Source organism: Neolamprologus multifasciatus, chromosome 17, assembly GCF_963576455.1.
Source record: "Neolamprologus multifasciatus chromosome 17, fNeoMul1.2, whole genome shotgun sequence".
In the NCBI taxonomy this organism is placed as follows: Eukaryota; Metazoa; Chordata; class Actinopteri; order Cichliformes; family Cichlidae; genus Neolamprologus; species Neolamprologus multifasciatus.
The window spans coordinates 25,764,302-25,783,391 of record NC_140455.1 but is presented as its reverse complement, the minus strand read 5'-3'; the positions used below and the strand labels follow the sequence as shown (position 1 = coordinate 25,783,391).

The window sequence follows — 19,090 nt, the reverse complement described above, 5'->3', positions numbered from 1 at the left end:
GTTTTCTGGTCTTTCAAGTGCAACATTTAGTGACATATTGTGTATTTTCTTTATTTTTTAAGCTTTTTATTTTTACTACAAAGCACCACCAGGTACTACTGATCAAAATTTCTGGTTGTCTAAAAGTTAAAAGAAGAGTTTGCGTGTTCTCCCCGTGTTTGCGTGGGTTCTCTCCTGGTACTCCGGCTTCCTCCCACAGTCCAAAGACATGCAGTTAGTGGGGTTAGGTTAATTGAAAACACTAAATTGCCCGTAAGTGTGAATGCAGGAGTGAATGTAAGTGCGACTGGTTGTGTGTTAGCCCTGCGACAGACTAGTGACCTGTCCAGTGACACACACACACACACAAAAGAAACAGAACAAAAAACAACTTTTTAGTGTTTTATTTTTTTCCCTATTAACTTTTGTTCTCCCTGTTGTGAAAAGGAGCAGAGTGTTACAGGAGACAATAAAATAGCCTTTCAGTCGTGTTCTTCTATCAGTTTTGTCTCCTGTCTGCCAGCTTCCCCATTTAAAACGTATTGTTCTGAATCACGAGATGAGCCACGGTTTGCCCATGCTTTTCCCACGTGCCTACGCTGTTCCCTCTCTGTGCCAGTCTTGTTTGGCACTGGCTGTCTCCCTCTGCAGAAATAAGAAGCTCATTGAAGTGGTGAATCCCCAGAAGACAGTTCTGCGGGGGTTGGTGGAGATGCCTAACAACAAGCCGCCCATTATGAATCCAAGACAGATGCAGGTTGTGTAGTATGTTCGCTGGGAAGTGATAGTAGGCCTGTGTGTATGTTGTTGTGAAGATTAATCAAATGACCATTGTTGATTATGTCTGTGATGTAGGTCAATGGAGTTTTCCACCCGCCCATACCCACTGGACTTGCTGACCTCTTGCTTTGTGAGAAACTCCTTTTAGAGCCACTCGGATGGGTTTGCATGTGTCTGTGTGTATAGATTGCCTTGCTGAGAGAATGAATGATGTCACTAATCCCTGCAGTACAATCGGTCCTGTTGATGTCTCCTCGCAGTCCGAAAAGAAAGGCAGTGTTCACTGTCTCGCCCTGTGGCTGCACCACACTGTTATTGACCTCTCTGGTCAGTACCCAAGATTAAGATACACTACAAACTGTACTTATCTCTTTATAGCAGTGGACAATGGTGAATTAACCTTAAAGGCATACCATTCCTTAAACCATAATTTGGTGGTAGAGCAGGGTATAGTGACTCTGCTAGTAAAAATAGTAAAAAATTAGCTGTTGTTACACAGAAGTGTTTTAACCAGTCAACTCTAATCATGGTGCACAGGAGGATTTCTAAAATAATAATTTCTTAGCCCTCAGAGCTAATTGCACTTTATGTTGAAATATTTGAAAACATTGTTTTTCCTTATGTGGATTATGGTAAAGTAGTTAGCATAGCATTTATATATTGGTTTGTGCATTGTATTGGTATTGTGCTAAATATCCATGATAAAAGCCTTTAATTTGTAAGGATTGATTTGTTAAATTGGAGAACTAAAGCTGGCTATGTTATGACCGCTTGTGGTCTTTTTCAGCCAACATGCGCTTTATTTTTAGGGTATCAAGAGGATTTGAGAAGTGAAAGTATGCACACGATATAAGCAAAAATAGACAAAAAAAATAGAGAAAGGGTAAAATACTCAAATTTTGTTTTTTACTGCTAGAATTTTATTCTTCTTGTTATTCCTTACATTTATGCCCAAGTTTAACACTGCGGATGGTATATACATCTTTGGATGTTTGCCACTGATGCTGCTAAGGCATAATATTAAACACATATGCAGGTTTTGCCAAGTTGTTTGTTATACGTAGACGCAGTCATACATTGGTTAGTTAGGTGGCTTTGTTATGCTTGAGTGATTTATAGGGCAGTGTTAACTGGCTTAAAAAAACCCAAAAAACATTAGTCTTGAAGTTGTTTGGTACAAGGACTGCACTGAAAATAAGTGAACAAGGAGCTAATATCCAAAGAAAAACTTCTAGAAAAAATTACTCAAGATTATCCTTTAAAAAATGTACAGGAAAATCAGATTGCTCTAAAGCAAAATGTAAAGAAATGAAGGGTGGCTCAAGATTTTTGCGGAGTACTGTCGTGCAACATGTTTACAATTTACCATTAAAAATTTAAGGATTTTTAAAAAAGTTAAGGTGCAGTGCAATTATTTCATTTGTTAACTTCATGCTTGAAAGCAGAAATTAACTTCACCAAGATTAGCTTATGTCTTCTCACAACATAATTACCCAGCTGTGTATTATAAATTCTTATTAACTGATCATTTATCTTAATAGCGAGGGCTCAATTTAAAGTAATAGCTTACTGAAATGAAGCAGATGTATATTATTCCAGGTAAAATGTAATAAAAGAATCAACTGAACCGATCGAACATAATTTGCTTAACATTTGGCTACTAACATCTCTGTCATTGGATACCTGCAGCATACATTGAGATGAGAACAGCCTGGAGAAAACCTGAAGGGAAGTTTGTCTATAAGTGCTCTCTTCTACCTGCTGAAAGTAAATAATCTAACCACTGTTATCATGAAGGTGTTCTGTTCACTAAGCTGATTTATGGACTGTAACATAGTGGCCACTTGTAATCACAAAACTGCATGCATAAATCAGGCGTGTGTGCACACATGCAATTCCATGAACATAGGGACGTGTTTGTGGTCAAGGAAACTGGAACTTACTCACCATGAAGGTTGTGGTTTTTTTTTTTTTTTTGCTTTTAAACTGTTCTCCCACATGCAATTAGGCCTGATGAAGTGTGACACATTCTGCATAATACTGTGAAAGGTTATAGGTATCAAAGCAACAAACTCAGTGACCTCTGTGCATGGGGACTAGCAGCACATAAAGTACAGGCTTGAATGCAGTAAGTTAATTCACACACAAACAGACGCACTCAAGTCCTCAGCTGTTAGCTCATGAGAGGTCATGGCCACCTCCTCCCTGATCGCTGTAATCTCTGGGCATTGTTGACTCGTGGTTGGCCAATCTAGGCTTTACTGTCAAAATCCACCATAGTTTCACTTGATCCTCTTCCACATAGTTACATAAGTAAAGCATAAGCATCTCCAAACATTGTGCAAGCAACGCTAGCTATGTGAAATGGACGCATCTCTACACACATAGAAAGTCTTTATTATACACACTCACTTAATGGATACCTTTCCTTCCAATTTTGTCTGGGCGCAGTCATTTATGATGCAATCTTATCCTCATAACATTGATTGTCTTGACTCTATGACTCCATTCTCATTCTCGCCAACTCATTAAATCTTAAACATAAATGATGTGTATATTTTTGGAGGAGAAAGAAAAAAATTGAAGGATTCAGTTTTTAAGTTTCAATTTATTTACATTTACATTGTATATTCGATGGAATGATTATGCTCCGTAATCCATGAAACACAAAGGCGCCTGGTGGCAGTTTTGTATTTGGCTTTAATGTGACAAGAGAACAACAATAACAACAACAACAACAACGATAATAATAATAATAATAATAATAATAATAATAATAATAATGATAATGATAATAATGAAGAACACCGGTTACTTTTTAAGATAATGTAATTAGCCATCCCTGTAGGTTGCCAGCTTTGTCATGCTAATCGGTAGCCTTGGAATGCTAATGTCCAGCTAAGTTAGTAGCTTATCCAGTAAATGACTAGCCTTGCTATGCTAAGGATGAGCCAAGTATAAATAAGATTTTTGCATACACATTCTTTTTCGGATGTTTGGCAATCATGTTGACAATGTAGTATTAAGTGAATACAGGTATAGTAACACAGACCTAGAGAAGTCTCAATCACCTGCCAGCCATCAGTTGTGAGGGAAGATTATGTATTTCCCGACTGGTTGTGAGTGGTCGCTGGATTATGATGTCAGTTGCAGGAAAAATAAAGTTTCAGTCATGCAGGCCAATAGACCAGTCAATGACCTCCTGGTAACCATCTGTTGCTATGGAAAACGGATCTTCCCCAACCACCTGGTGTTAGCTTTATTTGCTATCATATTGGTGCGTACTCGGTTTGAATGGAAGTTTGTCAAACCCTGTCCAAGCTATAGTGAGGATATGAGAATATTTACCTTAGGAGTAAACATTTGCATCTCATTTGGTTGTGGCGCTGAGGTACAACCTTTACTTTTGAAGGCAAACCTTCTTATTTCTGGTTTAGGTTGCACTTTTTCAAGTTTTAATACTACTGGGCTATTAGTTAACAAGTATTCACAGACAAACATTAGAAACTCCAGGGAAAAAACTTTAATCTGCTATCATCCAAAGCAATCACTTTGGCACAGATTTCATCTGGAAACAGGCAACAACCTCGAGGAACCAAACCAACCAGTTGAGGAATACAGATTTTTTTCCCTACCAACTGGTTGCTATATCATGTACAATGTGGTCGATGACTCTTGAGAATGTACACATGATTTCAGATGACAAACCTCGATAGGTTGCCAGCTTTAGTAATAAAGCACCCAACACAGTTGCCTGTGAAGGTTCTCGGTCATCCAGGTCATCGTAGTCTAAGGAGCTTGGAAAGAAAAACATCTGGACTTCTTTAAGTTGCTTGAAGACGTTTCACCTCTCATCCTAGAAGCTTCTTCAGTTCTAAGGGTCAAATGGTGGAGAGTCCCAGAACTTTGAGACCCAACAAAGTTCAGAACTCATCCAGTGCGTAGTTGATTCCTCTTTTTCCATCACAGGCCTAGCAGTTACTAATCTGGCCTACCCATTGGTCCTATCATTAGCTTACTCTGTCAATGATATATCTTCCTCCAACTTCTCAGAACCATTTTTGTCCATGATGTGTCCTGTGTATTCTTAATAGTTCTATTTGTGTTTATTTAAAAACATATATCATCAATTATATGTAAAATAGGGATATGATCAAAGGAATTATTTTCCAGAAACCATGACAATCTTTCTGTTCGTGCTCCTATGCATCACATCACAACCCACTGTCGTACTTCCATGGCTAGTGTGGCTAAAAATACAAGAAACTTGACAATTTGTGTGTATGTCTGCCAGAGATTATACAACCGTACACGCTCTAAACACATGCTCAGACCATTCACACAACACAGTGATGATGAAAATATTTTTCATTTCAGTGAATGCCAAGATTCCTACTGAGACAAAGCCATGTGCTTATGATGCATTACTCGTTGCTGTTCCATTCACACTCAGTTTTATTTTCAGCACATGAAAAAAGAAAAAAAAGTCACAGACAAACAATGAGCTCACATGCATCCTATCCTCCCACTGGGCCCAGGCATCTAATAGTTGCCTGGGTCCAGCCAGCTCTGAAGCATCTGATGTCTTTATCTCATTCACGTCAACACCCAAGAGTTCTAAAGGCTGTTAACCCTTTTATTCTCTTTAGGTGAGAGGTAACTCTTTCTTTATATTTTTTGCTTTATACAAGTCATATCAGCTATGCTGATTTATCAACAGTGACAACATAATAATAGCATATGCATGCATGGCTATATGGACCTTTGGCTGATGTATCATGTGCTGATGGGTGTAGGGAGGAGACTTGGTCATGTTATCCCCCCTGCTGCCTCTTGGTTTTACCCTAGAGGCTCCTGTGGTGTATGATGCTAATATATTTAGCGGAAATCACATCAAGTGCTCCATCGATTGTAAGCATGACATCATCCTCTCCTCCACTCAGACCTTTACATCCCTGATGGTGGAGGGGAAATAGGGCTGAGAAATCTTTAGCACAGAGAGAGATCTGCTTTCACGAGAATAGTGGTCGATGCTCATTTTCACCTGTCTTTCATTTTCTCTCTTACACAACCCCATCCACATGCACACCGATGAGCATCTTCACTAGAGGGGGATTTTTTTACCCCCGCCACCATAGAAGTTTCCACATTAGTCTGCTACAGGCAGAGCAGACAATCTATGAGACAATTGCATTAGAGTGCCAAATGTGTGTGGAAAAGCTTCACACACTTAGGGCGAGAGCTTATGAAAATGAGCCTGTGTGTGTATGTGTTGCAAAGAGGCTGTTTGGTGGAGATGTAAAGGGTGAGCTAGCGTGCAGCTGAGCTTATTTTCAACCTAATAAATGTTTTTGCAGCATATGGGCGTTTGGAACCGACTGGCTGTTTTAAAAGTTGTAGGGCTTTCTGGCTGTTTTAATTTTTTTTTAAATTTACAACTTTAGCAGAACATTTAAAATAGCCATTAAATGTTAAATCGCACATCAGCCTAGCCTCACAGAGAAATGTTTACATCTCTAATTAAACGCATTTAGACCTACAAACTGAATAAATTGTGTATGTACGTTGATGTAACATCTATATTTTGATTTTAGCTTCCCATCTGTTACTGTACGTGGCTGTACTTCAGTGTTCTGTGTCCGTGTATTTGTTCATTTTGAGGCACTTGGTGACTCATCCACAGCGAGCACACCCTGTACTATTCTTCACCATCTCAGGCTCATCCCCTCTACTTACTCAGGGGAGCAGATGAGACCTGCTGCCAAGAGTTTCATGACCATCTGCACGCTGGAGACAACAAAAGTTTGTTAAAAAAAAAAAACACTGAAAAATAATCTCAGGTTGTTTTTTAAAGTAATGTAAATATATAAATCATCTGTTCAAGGATATAATTGTGTAAAACCAAGGCATTTACAAAGCATGAGTCAGAGGCAGGGAGCTGGAGTCCATATGACTTTATAATGCCACATATGAAACATTGTCTGGAAAGTTTTAATTGCCAGTGAAGTAGATGGAAACACTAGTTTTTAGCAAGGATACTGGAGTGATAATGATATAATTCTGTTTGTCCTTTAATCATGAAGATGGAAGTAAAAATTAGGATTTCATAACTCAGTGATCTAGTGTACATTATGTGTCCATGAGGCATTAGAAATAATGAAGTCATCAAAATGGACTTCATGGTTCTTAATGCCTTTTTTGATTTCTTGAAAATAATGATTCATCTCCACATTAATTTCCATCCAGTGGAGTACTTTAACTCAGTTTCAGATATATTCTCAGACTTCACTTAAATGACTGTAAAGGCATCGTCTTGACTGTTTATGTATGAGAGCTGGTTGATTTCTGATGCTTTGGCGAACAGTAGATACATTTTAAGAACAGTATTGTCAATGGACTTGATAAGTGAAGAATATAATTTCAGTTTCATACGGCCTTGTACTTTGCTAGGCGACAGTATGGGTTAAAAGCTGTTGTTGCACTACTAATTAGAAACGATGCGTGTGTGGAGATTCACACTGACAATTCTCTATTTGTGTTGTTTGAATGTTATATGTCAATGTGGCACAAGAAGGTGATGGAATTAGTCCTGTCTGCCCTTTGTTTTATTGTGCATAGTGTGCATAGTGTGCATCTGTATGCGTAGCTGCAATGCGTCCATGATTTTTTGACCCTGTGTATATGTTTCCCTTCCCAGCATTTCTCAAACCTTTTATTAAACCCCTGACCTTTAAAATATATGACATTTCCTTTTAAATGAATTAGGAATTATGGTTCTTACAATATCAGATATATGGGAGGAACCAAACAAACTGAAGGCTTCAAACACACCGTGACACAAGATGAATGTGCTCTCTATAGGTTACTTGCATTAAAGCCAGAGGGAGACAAACTGTGAAGGAGGACTGTGGTGGTGGTTTGAACAGCAGTCCCTAGAAATCCTGTAAAAGTTGGATGATTTCAAAGAGCTGCTCTTAAACAGAGGCCAGTGTAGGACAGCAGAGTCTCTGGTAGAATTATTACCGAATTTAAATTTGGTTGAAAAGCCTCTTGTAGCAAGAAGCTCCTGTCATCTCGTTCTCCTTTTCAATTCCTCTTTTTTTCCCCTCTGCTTCGCTGATTCTGGTGCTGTATTAGAATTCCCATTCAAAGTAGGTCAGCACCCCTCTCTTTTGCCATTCTCTCTCTGTGTCTCTCTACCTCTCTCAGACTTCCTGGCACTGTTCCCTATGTAATCCCTATCCAAAGCGCTCTCTGAAAAAATGGCTACAGATGAGAATTGGATGCTTTGATTCAACTTACTCCGCTTCAAGCTAATTTCGCCTTTCCCTTTGTGGCTTTTGTCTCATTCTTCTTCTCGATGTCTGCTTTTTTTTGCATATCTGCCTGAAACCGCTGCTTTTCTTCCTCTCTCTCCGTCCATCGGATCATCTTTTCTCCCCTTCACACTATCCCTGGGTTATCCATCACTGTCACTGCGCTCCTTTGCAGAGCTACTGAAATTATACATCAAGGTTGACCCCAGCCTACATATCTCTGATAGCATCTATTCAGCAGTCCAGGCAGCTTAGTTTTAATGCTCCTTTTAATAGGTCTCCCCATAATACTGAAGGACAATGGCTGTTACAAGGATTGTAAGTTAGATCACTTAGTGATGGCCCTGTGTTTCTAACCACTAGGTCATCTTGTCATCCTGTGTTGCAGTACACATAATTAGATGAGCAACTTTTACAGGGGCCAGCAGCACATCAAGGTCAGTGTTAGGCAGTAACACTCCATTAACTATCTTACTTTTTTAACACGCAGTGGAAGGAGTTGCTATTTGAAATTCAGTAAGAGTATTTTTACTTACTAATATTAAATATTACAGTTTAAACATTGGTTTGTTTACTGCCTTATGTTTTGACATGGGTCTTGATATTACTCAGTACTCCTGTAGACAATCAGTCAAGACACCTTAAATATCAATGTGAAGTGCATACAGTCATGGTAACAAAGAAAGAATAGCCTCCTTCAGTTATGAAGTTTTTACATATTAGGGAATAAGAATAAGAAAAATTAACAAACTCTCTAGACCTTACAAGGTCTTAAAATGCGGTAACCTCAGATTACAACACAAGATGTTACCCAGGCCGAACTTTAGGTGTTGGACAGATGACCTCATGTTTGAAGAGTATACAGACGAGTTGGCTGGTTCAGTAACTGCAAGCTACTCAGGTCGTGCGGATGCAAAAAAGAAAAAAAAAAAAAGTCAAAATTATCATACTTCCACCACCGTGCTGACAATTAAGTGTTTGTGCTAATATGCTGTTCGGTATGGATGCACATCTCCATGTTGGCTTTATCTGTAAACATTGCTGCAGAAGTCTTGTGATTGTTCAGATGCAAACCTCAGCCGTGCTGCCCTGTTCTTTTAAGAGAGAAAATGCTTACTCCATCTTTTTCTAATTGTACTGTAATTGTATTATAATTACACAGTGTCATGATTTATTGTTTACCCAAGGTTGTACTTACCAAAAACCTATAACTTGTGGTTTATTTCACTTCCTATCTAATATACACTCATTAGTTTATTACTTAATAAGCAGTAAAGCATTTCTACAACTTTAACCATTATCATCATGAACAAAAACTTACTAGAGAAGGTTAGGCAAATGGAATGTAACACTCAGCATGAGGGCTTATACAGTACATGCACGTCTGACTTGCTTACCCTTTAAATGCTCAAGTCAAAGCCTTCTGTCAACACTAGAGAAAGGGAATGTATGTGCGAAAGCACTGCTCGGTAAAAACTCTAGCAATCCATTTTAATTACCGAGAACAAAAGCAAAATGCAGTCACTCGAAGTTGACGTGGGGACGTGCTTCAAAGTACCTGTCAGCGTAGCTATAGGGAGGACAGAGCCCTGTGGGAAATATCAGTGTGTGCACGACGAGTCTCTCAGGGTATTTTAAAGGATTTAAAGCTTCATAAATACAATCACACGGTGTGGTTGAATGGCCAGTAAGTGATGCGGTATGCGTTCCGTATCGAAGCAAAAACCCCTCATGAAATGTGCTGTCATATTTAACTTCGACTTCAGTGAAAACTCAAAACAGACACCCAACAGGTTTCAGACATCCATGAAGAAAACAAATTCCATTTGTTCCATTGTTAATGTAACATTTTTCTTGATGGCCCTCTCTTTGATGCTGAATGTTCCCCGAAGGCACCAGCACTACAAAACTAAGCTTTATCTTCTAAAAACACATGCTGAAGCTTTTCTTGCCCACTGCACCATACTGTTACATTTCTTTAGCTGGTCAGACTCTGAAGACAACTACTAATGAACGGTTGTATGCTCCGTATGTGTGGTGATATGTGTACAGGTATTATCATGCTCCTTTTATTACATGATCCATAAGGCCTCAATTATACTGAATGGATGCACTGTTTTTCTTCTTGACTACTTTTTGCTCTCTTGGAGTATTTTCAACACATATGCAGTTTACATAAAGACACATTTTTCTATTCCAAAGTCTTGGATACTCAAATAATACCACAATTGAGCACAGGTCAGTCGCATACCACAGACTCAGTGCTAACTTGGATTATATTGTTCTTATTTGTACTCATACTCTAGCTGTCCATGCTAGTGAAACTAAATTAAATACCCATTCCAACCAAACAACAGGTTAATGGTTGTTTTCTGACATAACTCTTGAACTTTGACTATACAATACCGCAATAAATTTTTATGTATCATTTATAGAAACTAAAATCTCTCCAGAGGTCATGAGTACACATTGTTTGCTTTGGATGCTTTCTGTTTCGGGGAATGCTGTTGTTCACTCAGAAGTAGTGCAATAAAGTTCCCTTCATTGGCAAGATAAGGAGAAAATTGGAACAGCATATTTATGCATTATGTAACAGACATTCGGAAAATCCTTTTTTGTTCATTTCTTTTTTGTTATTCTCAGTATTATATGTCAAAAAAGGACATCTGCATTTAATGCGTTTGTTGTTTTATTCCTTGTAAACATAAACTTTCAAATTACACTGCAGACATTCATCCTGTTATATTCCGAAATTATTTTTGCAGCTTACAGTTTTTGCCATATTGGAAACAATCATCCAGTGCGGGGGGTCAGCCTTTGCCTGATTGGAGCTATTTGAACACACTTGATTTTCCACAATCAAAGAGTTTCTTAAGTTGAGGCATGCCACTGCCCTAGCCAATTACAATCAACAGTCTGTGTGTTTCTCCCCTTTTTATCATCTATATACTGACAAGTGTGCTAAACCAAACAAGCATAGACATGTGCAGCTTCCCAATAACTCAAAAAACATATTCTTTTATGACATTGCTTTGGCTGCATTTCCTGATCATTTCAGTAGTACACACTAAATCTAAATCAATGTTCAGCAGCAGACAGCATGCTAATCTTCAAAGAACAGCTTTGTTATACATGAAGGGGGGGTTTTACGCTCCACTAACCTGTTCCTGCCTTTACTTAATGCCCAAATACCCTCATAAATACAGAGGGCTCAGCTTTGGCTGGACACCGAAACAAGGTACCCTGTTCTTGTGGGGCAATGACAGATTTAGTCTAGACTGAGGTTGTGTCTGGCTGCTGTGGCAGGTGTGTTTTCACACTGTATGCTATGTCGTAAATATAAACGTGGGTGTGTGTAGGTGGGTCGCAGAAAGTTATAAATTAAGTTTTTTGAGGCTGCCTTTATTATTGGCCAGTTCGACGTATTCAGCAGCAAAGTTCCAACACTAACCAATAAACAAAAATGACCCACTAAATCATGGCTAGACACTTAGAGGATCATGTATTACAGTGCTTAAGCACATTAGCAAAATTAACAGTGCACTTGCTAAGAGCGTTTGTCTCCTGCATGGTTTTTTTTTGATAGTCTACTAGATCTCAAAATAAGAATTTGAATAAGAAAAAGCTTACATTTTTATTCTGGGTGATCCTCTAAACTGAAGGTTGGTAGTTTGAAGCCTCGTCAATGCTTATGAGAACAGGTGAATGTGGCTTATAGTCAGTGTTGGGGAGTAACGGAATACATGTACCGTATTTAAAATACAAAATATGAGTAACTGTAATCCGTTACAGTTACCGTTTAAAAAGGTGGTATTTAGAATACAGTTACTTTGTTGAAATAAATGGATTACACGGCGGTACTTTCCTGTTTCATATTGTGGCGGGTCAGGACTGTTTGGGTTTTGTTTGACAGCTACTTTCTGTTCACGCGCCATGGTTACAGGGTGACGCTCTCTCTCTGCGTGTTTCCTGGGTGAGAGAGGCCTTTGTTGTTGTTATGCTAAGCTAATAGGCAGAATGCTACAGGTATAGCTCTAAAGAATGTAGCATCATAGGCAGTGTAGTCCGTGCTGCAGGGAGAATGGACTGCCATACACGTTATGTGTCTGTGAGCGAGGGAGGGAGAAAAAGGAAAAGTACGAGCTGTCATCGAGCAAAAACGGGAGCTGGAAGCATGTAAATATAATAATAACCACTGCAGCCAAGAAGAGTGCCTGACAAGCCCAGTTGTAAGTAAGCTATTAAGACTCGACTGTACACTGTGTTCGTGTTTTCCTCCGAACAATAAGTTCCGTTGGAGCAGCCTTTCAATGCCCCTCTCTGTCTCTCGCTAGCAAAGTTGACCCAGACAACAAAGTAAAGCTAGTTTTCGGCTACGAGCCCGACACAGAACCCACCGTATTAGCCAGAGGTCCCTTTACAACGGTTCGGAGCCGCGGACCTTCAGCAACAGTAATAAATCACAGCAATAGTACATTCATGTAGTTGTAAACAGCATGATAATATATTAAGTAATCCAAAGTATTCAGAATACATTACTCTCATTGAGTAACGTAACGGAATACGTTACAGAATACATTTTGGGGCATGTATTCTGTATTCTGTAATGGAATATATTTTAAAAGTAACCTTCCCAACACTGCTTATAGTGTAAAAAGCACTTTGAGCGGCCACCAAGACTAAAAAGAAAAGTGTGCGTTAAAATTATCCCAGACTCATAGAGAGGGCTCGTTCTAAGGTTTGGGGCTCTTTTACCATAAATTACTGCATTAGTGTCGTGTGGTATGGAGGCGATCAGCTTATGGTACCGCTGAGGTGTTATTATACCAGATTGCCTTCAGTCCGTCTGTATTTTTAGATCATATAATTCTCATCTTCAGTTTTCAGTTTTCAGTTTTCAGTTTTATTTGTCATATGCAAGTTAGCACAGGGTCAACATTGCAATGAAATGTGTTTGATGAGCAGCAGTCATTCAGCAGCATGGTACAGTAGAAGAAAATATAATAAAATATAAAATATAATAAAATAAAATAAAATAATAAAAAATAGAAAAATAGTAAAGAGCAAAATATTAGAGAGATGTGGTAAAGGAGAAAAGATTACTAAATATATATGTATCTATAAATATAAATATATGTACACTGTGATTAAATAAGAAAATCTTGAAAAGAAATATGACGGGAGGGCAGATGGGATATTGCACAGGAATGAGCAGCAGAAAATTACAGTATTGCACTTTTTAAATACAAATATCAATAAAGTGGAGTGACCAGTGCAGATTAAACAGAGTACTTGTGAAGCTGCAGGGTAGCTTCTGAGTGTGTCCTGTGGACTGTGTTGTGTGTGTTTAAGTGTTGTGGTTGAGGTGTCGTATGGCTTGGTGGTAAAAACAGTTTTTAAGTCTTGTAGTCCGAGCAGACAGACTCCTGTAATGTCTGCCAGATGGTAACAAGGAGAACAGCTGATGTGCTGGGTGGCTGTGGTCCTTGATGATGCTGTGTACTTTACGGAGGCATCGCTGGAGATAAATGTCATGAATGGCAGGAAGCCTTGTGCCAGTGATGTGCTCTTCTTCATTCATCTTCATTTTGATAATACCTCATAGGTTCTCTGTGGGCTTCTGGCCAATTGAGCACAGTTATAACATGGGCTGTAGATCTGGTTCTGTGGGTAGGTAGTAAGCCCTGCTGGAAAAGGATATTAGGATCTCCATATAGTTTGTTAGCAGATCAAAGCATGAATTGCTCTAAAATGGCCTAGTAAATAACTGTGTTGACTTTGGACTTGATAATGCAAAGTGGACCACCCACCACTAATACCAGCTGATGACCTGGCCCCCCAAAATCATTACAGCCTGTGGAAACATCTCTGCCTCTCTACTTTTCCTCCAGTCTCTAAGACATCGAAATGTACTTTCTTTGGACCACCGTGCAACAGTCCAGGTCTTTTTCTCACCCTCCCTCTGCTCCTTCTGAAGCTCTCCAAAGTTCTCGAATCAACTTTTCTTGATAATCCTCTTAAGACTGTGGTCAGTCATGTTGCTTATGCACCTTCTCCTGCCACAGTTTTCCCTTCCAGTCAACTTCCCATTAATATGCTTTGATACAGCGCTCTGCCAACAGCCAGCCTTTCCACCATCAACCTCCTGAAAGTTTACCTTTTTGATTCAAATGATTTTTTTCCCGCAATATTAGGTTTTTACTGTTCTATTATTTACAGTACATATTCAAATACATCACACCACAATATATACGGAAAACTGATGTACACTTAAACACGCGTGCATTCATTTGCACCTGAATACTCTCAAACTAGCTACACATAAATCTGCCTAATCACATATTCATGCACACACAAACAGCGCGAAACAGACATGTATATGGTGAACTGCCGCAACCTCCCTGCATTAGGTCAGTGCTGGAAATGTTTCCCTACAGACTCAGAGATTATCAGGTAATGCAAATGACGTGTGTTGACAGCAGCTGCACGCAAACATGAACAAGCGCAGGTCAGACAGCTGCTCTAACAAGAGCACAGCGGCACGATATCTCTGCCAGGCCCTGACCTGCACACGATGCTCTGTGCCAACCTGCTCTGTGTTCACTTTATTTATAACTCTGCTGCCAGTCGTATTATCCGCGTTATCTACAATCCGTCAAACACTCACCCCTTCTCCATCCTGTGCTTCTTGCACTCTATTCGCGATTAGCTCCTCTCCCTGTTTTGCTCTTGTCAGTATCCAACATACTACGTTTTTCTCCGCCTTTGACACCTCTGCCTTTTTTTGTTCTGCTCCACAAGAGTTTGGTTGGCAGGCACACATGTGGCTTTAGATCGAGCTCTGTCTTGCTTATCACGTTTCCTTTTCATCCCAAACCCTTTTATCTTGTCACAGTTCTTTTGTCATTTAGAGTTTGCAATAATGAAGCGACCTTGACATTTAATCATTTCTTTTGTCCACTGATGGATTTGATCATCATCCCCTTTTCAAATGTATCCTATTAAAATGGAATAAATTCTGGGTCTTTTGTTTTGGGTATCTTATCTGACAATGGATCACAGTAACGATAGCAGAGGGTGGTCTAATCAGATACTGTCAGCAAATCCTCCTAAAGTGTGAAAATATCTCGCCTCCCAGGGCATGTTGCATGCCAAAGCTTGATCAACAGCCTCGCCACTGCAAGTAAAGAAGCCAATTAACATCCTCTGTCAGCTTCCAGCTAACTGGAACCATCACTGAAGGGTGTACAAATTGCAGGCGGTAATCTAATTTCACATGAACACACACCTCAGGCCCCTTAGAACAGCAAAAAATCCAATATGAAGAAATATGATGACTTGCACTTGCTGCTCGGTATTGGGTTCGGGCCATCAGGTTCACTCTCATAGATGAACTGCAGGTTGCACAACAGCCCAGGGGAGGGTGAACATTTTCAACCAAAGAGTAGAGTTAGAGGAACAGCCCACCATTTGGGAATACATCATCAGTCAGATTATAAGATCAGCCTCAAATTCCTTTTCCGGTCATGAAACTAGATAGCCTAGCGTAACTTTTTAAATGGAAAAGGCCAGGTGAGAGCCATTAAAGTAGAAAGGCTATTTCCAGCACCTCTTTAAGTTCTCTTTTACAACTTTTTATATATATTTTTAAATTCTGACTGAAATAACATTGACAGAAAATTGTGAGTCAATTGTACACATGAGACAATCTTTAATGTGGTCTTGTGTTAACTGAAACAACTGTGTGACATGCAAAAAGGTGATAAGTATGCCATTCATTTGTCTTTGTGCTCTACTTGGGATGTGTTTGATCTATTTGTTTAGTTGGCATTTAGGTATCCATGAGAGTCAACATTACATAGAGAGACCCAGCTCTTTCAGTTTCTAAATGTGCCATAGTATATAGAGGGAAAGCCAGGAGTCAGTTAGCTTAGTGTATTGTAGTATAAAGACTGAAAGCAAGTGAAAATTGCTTGCTTGGATCACTCCAAGGTTTATTTTAGAATAGAAGAATAGAATAGAATAAACCTTTATTATCCCACAGATGAGAACATACATTTGGCAAGAGTAGAGTTGTCAGTCATGCTAGTGAGTCTGTGAAGTTATACTTAGGCACACTGGTGTTTTAAGCTAAATGTTAATGTAAAGATTAATAAAGATTTCCAACACGGTTAGTTATGGTCGAATTGTTGCTTACAGAGGTTCCTAACTAAGTGATGTGACCTGTTAGCATCTGCTCAGCGGCCATAATCAGAGTTAGTCGCAATCTCTAGTTACTGAGGACATAATTTACTCCATAATTTATAACGATTTATTATTCAACCATCATTAAAAACAATCACTATAACCTACAAGTGATACACATAAACGTTAATTAGAAGTGTATTGTCCATTTCATTCCATAAACTGTTGCTATCTTTTGAACTTCCAGTGATAGGCTGTATTGAACCCACAGCTGAACTATGAACATTATATTGCTGTAATAAAATGCCCTTCCAATGCTATGCTAGGTTGCTTTAATACAGTCTTTAGGAAAATCATTTTTTGAATTTCTTTCACAGGAAATGAAAATTTGAGTAGCTAGGATAGCAACGACCTCAATGTCACAAGCATTTCATTTCACTTTATATACAGTAGGTTATGATTTATTTTACAACCTCTGTAGTGCACTCACATTTTAATTGCTTTTTTTTTTGTATTAGTTGCATTAAACAACTTAGGAACAGTGGGTAAAATGTGGGTTAGATTAGCTCATTGTAGTCCATCTTTGGGGTGTTGTAGTCTCACCACAGCAGTTAGGTCAAATGTGTTCCCCAACTGGTTAGTGAGTGTTTTATGGCTGTCTCTGAGTGAAAAGAATCCCAAGGAGGGTAATGCAAAAAAAATCTCCTTGTGATTACTTGTTTTCTTTAGCAGATTGTTGTCTGTGGTTTGTATGTCTTCAAACACTCACAGTCACCTTACTGAAGCTTGCAACCTGGAAATGGACAACATTTTCCTTCAAAGTAAAAGCTGTGCTTTCCTGCTGAAATCAACATGCTTCCAAAGGTACAACCTTCACGCTGTTTTGTAGGCAAACCCCCTTCATCTCCTTTGGCAGGTAGTGAGTGTGTTGTTGAGTCCTTTCAAATTATGGGCGACAACTGCAATCTGTGATCACAGCAACTGCAAAGAGGTTTTCTGTCTAGCAACATTTGGCTCTTTTTGATCAATTTCACCTAGTGACTGCAAGCAATCTTTATTAAGCACTTACCAACCGGTTTGGGAATACACATATTCCCCCAGCAACTAATGGTTTCCAGCAGGTTGCTGACCAGTCTCTGGGCCTGCATGACTCGGGATTTGGCAGTCGATTTCATAGTGACTGAAAGCAGCCACTCGCAAATGGTAGGGATAACACTCACTTCCCCCTACCATCAGTTTTTAGGCCTGAGGAAGGTTCCATAAGGGAAGCAGGGAGGTCCCATTTCTAAAGATCCCAACAAAGCGTTGTGAGTGTGAGGTGGTTCTGATTGTGAAGCCTCAAGTGATTGCACACTCATACAATAATAACCTGTCAGCAGCAAGGTAGACCTGTGGTAAAGTGTGCCCTGTGTACTGCACTATTGTTAAGCATCATCTAAGAAAACAGACATGAAGTTGCATTCAGTAAGACCATGAACTCATAAGGAAAATATTTAAGGCAGAATCCACTTCCACATTAGCTTAGCTTTTGAGACTCAATTTTTAAAAAGCCAAACTTTTATATAAAGGCCACCTAACATGCTAATGTTTAAATACAGACATAATCGCACGCGCTGAGTAATAACGAACCCAAAGTGTGGTTACTATAGTTGAAGATATTTAAGCAAAAAGCTCATAGATTAAAAACCAGATGTTCACTTGTTTAAACCAGCAAATACATTAACTATATTAATGTTAGAGTCACCGAACTATCACCCAAACCTGCGTGTTTTAAAGGTCGTCTCCTTTTAAAAAAACATCCTTGTATCTATTATTAACTGCTATTTACTGCAGAAGAGTTTAGAGGATATACTACAATAGCAGTATTTTACCGCATAGCTTTACAATTGCGTTTACTGGAAGTAAATGTCATTTCTGTCTCCTCTGACTCTTAAGGCCATACTGGCTGTCTGTCACCCTGACATAATATCACTTTCTCATCTTCACTTCACTCCCTAATTCTCCAAAGACACCTGATCCTTTTCACCTTAACACAATTTTCACCTTACCCGTGTCCTGAAAGAACAAATTGCACCGAGCATGGAGACGCGGTATCGTGTGACATCACTCTGCAAGGCTCTCGTTAATGCACAAGCAAGCGGGAGAGAGGAGAGACGCTGTGACATTCACACTTCCTCCCCGGCGCACTCATTTCCCGCTTAATCTTGATGGACATGTCGCTCGTGCTACTTTGTCTAGACTGTCTCTGGATTTGTCACTTTCTGCCACCATGCCATTTTCATTCTTTCGTGCCTCTCAGTGCCCGCTATTCTTCACATTTATTCTTTTCTTTTTTTCTACCTTGCAACCATCATCTTTTCTCCTTCCACCACCTGTACCCGCCTACTGAAAACACTGACAGCAGAGACAGTGACTGGACGGGGCCAATTTCCTGAGTGCTGCTCACCAACGGCACTCATTTAATTACTGCAGACACAGAGAAGGGAAGTAGGCCCTGTCAGAGCTTTATCCTGGATCAGCATGGTCCTTCACAACTCCTGCTGTCCTGGGGGAAGGTGGTGTGGTGTGTATGCGTGTGTGTGTTTGTGTGTGAGTGTGCTTGGGGTGCGTGGGAGGTTACCTGTCATATTCTATAGTCTCTATATGTACCTCAGTTGACAACGAGAGATTAGCTTTCTTTGTTGGAGTCCTGAGAGGCCTGGCTGCCATATGTTCAGAATACTTCATGAAAGCCTTTTGAGTTCTCTCTCTCTCTCTCTCTCTCTCTCTCTCTCTCTCTCTCTCTCTCTCTCTCACACACACACACACACACACACACACACACACACAAA

General features: G+C 39.5%; 1 long non-coding RNA gene across 1 annotated transcript in view; it reads left to right on the top strand.

Annotated features, from left to right (window-relative positions):
• Positions 1-19,090, top strand: part of LOC146499498 (uncharacterized) — a 46,046-nt gene extending 26,956 nt beyond the window's left edge. The window contains exon 2 of the long non-coding RNA XR_014870444.1: positions 1-19,090. This exon is cut by the window's left edge and continues 24,215 nt beyond it. This is a non-coding gene — a long non-coding RNA (uncharacterized LOC146499498).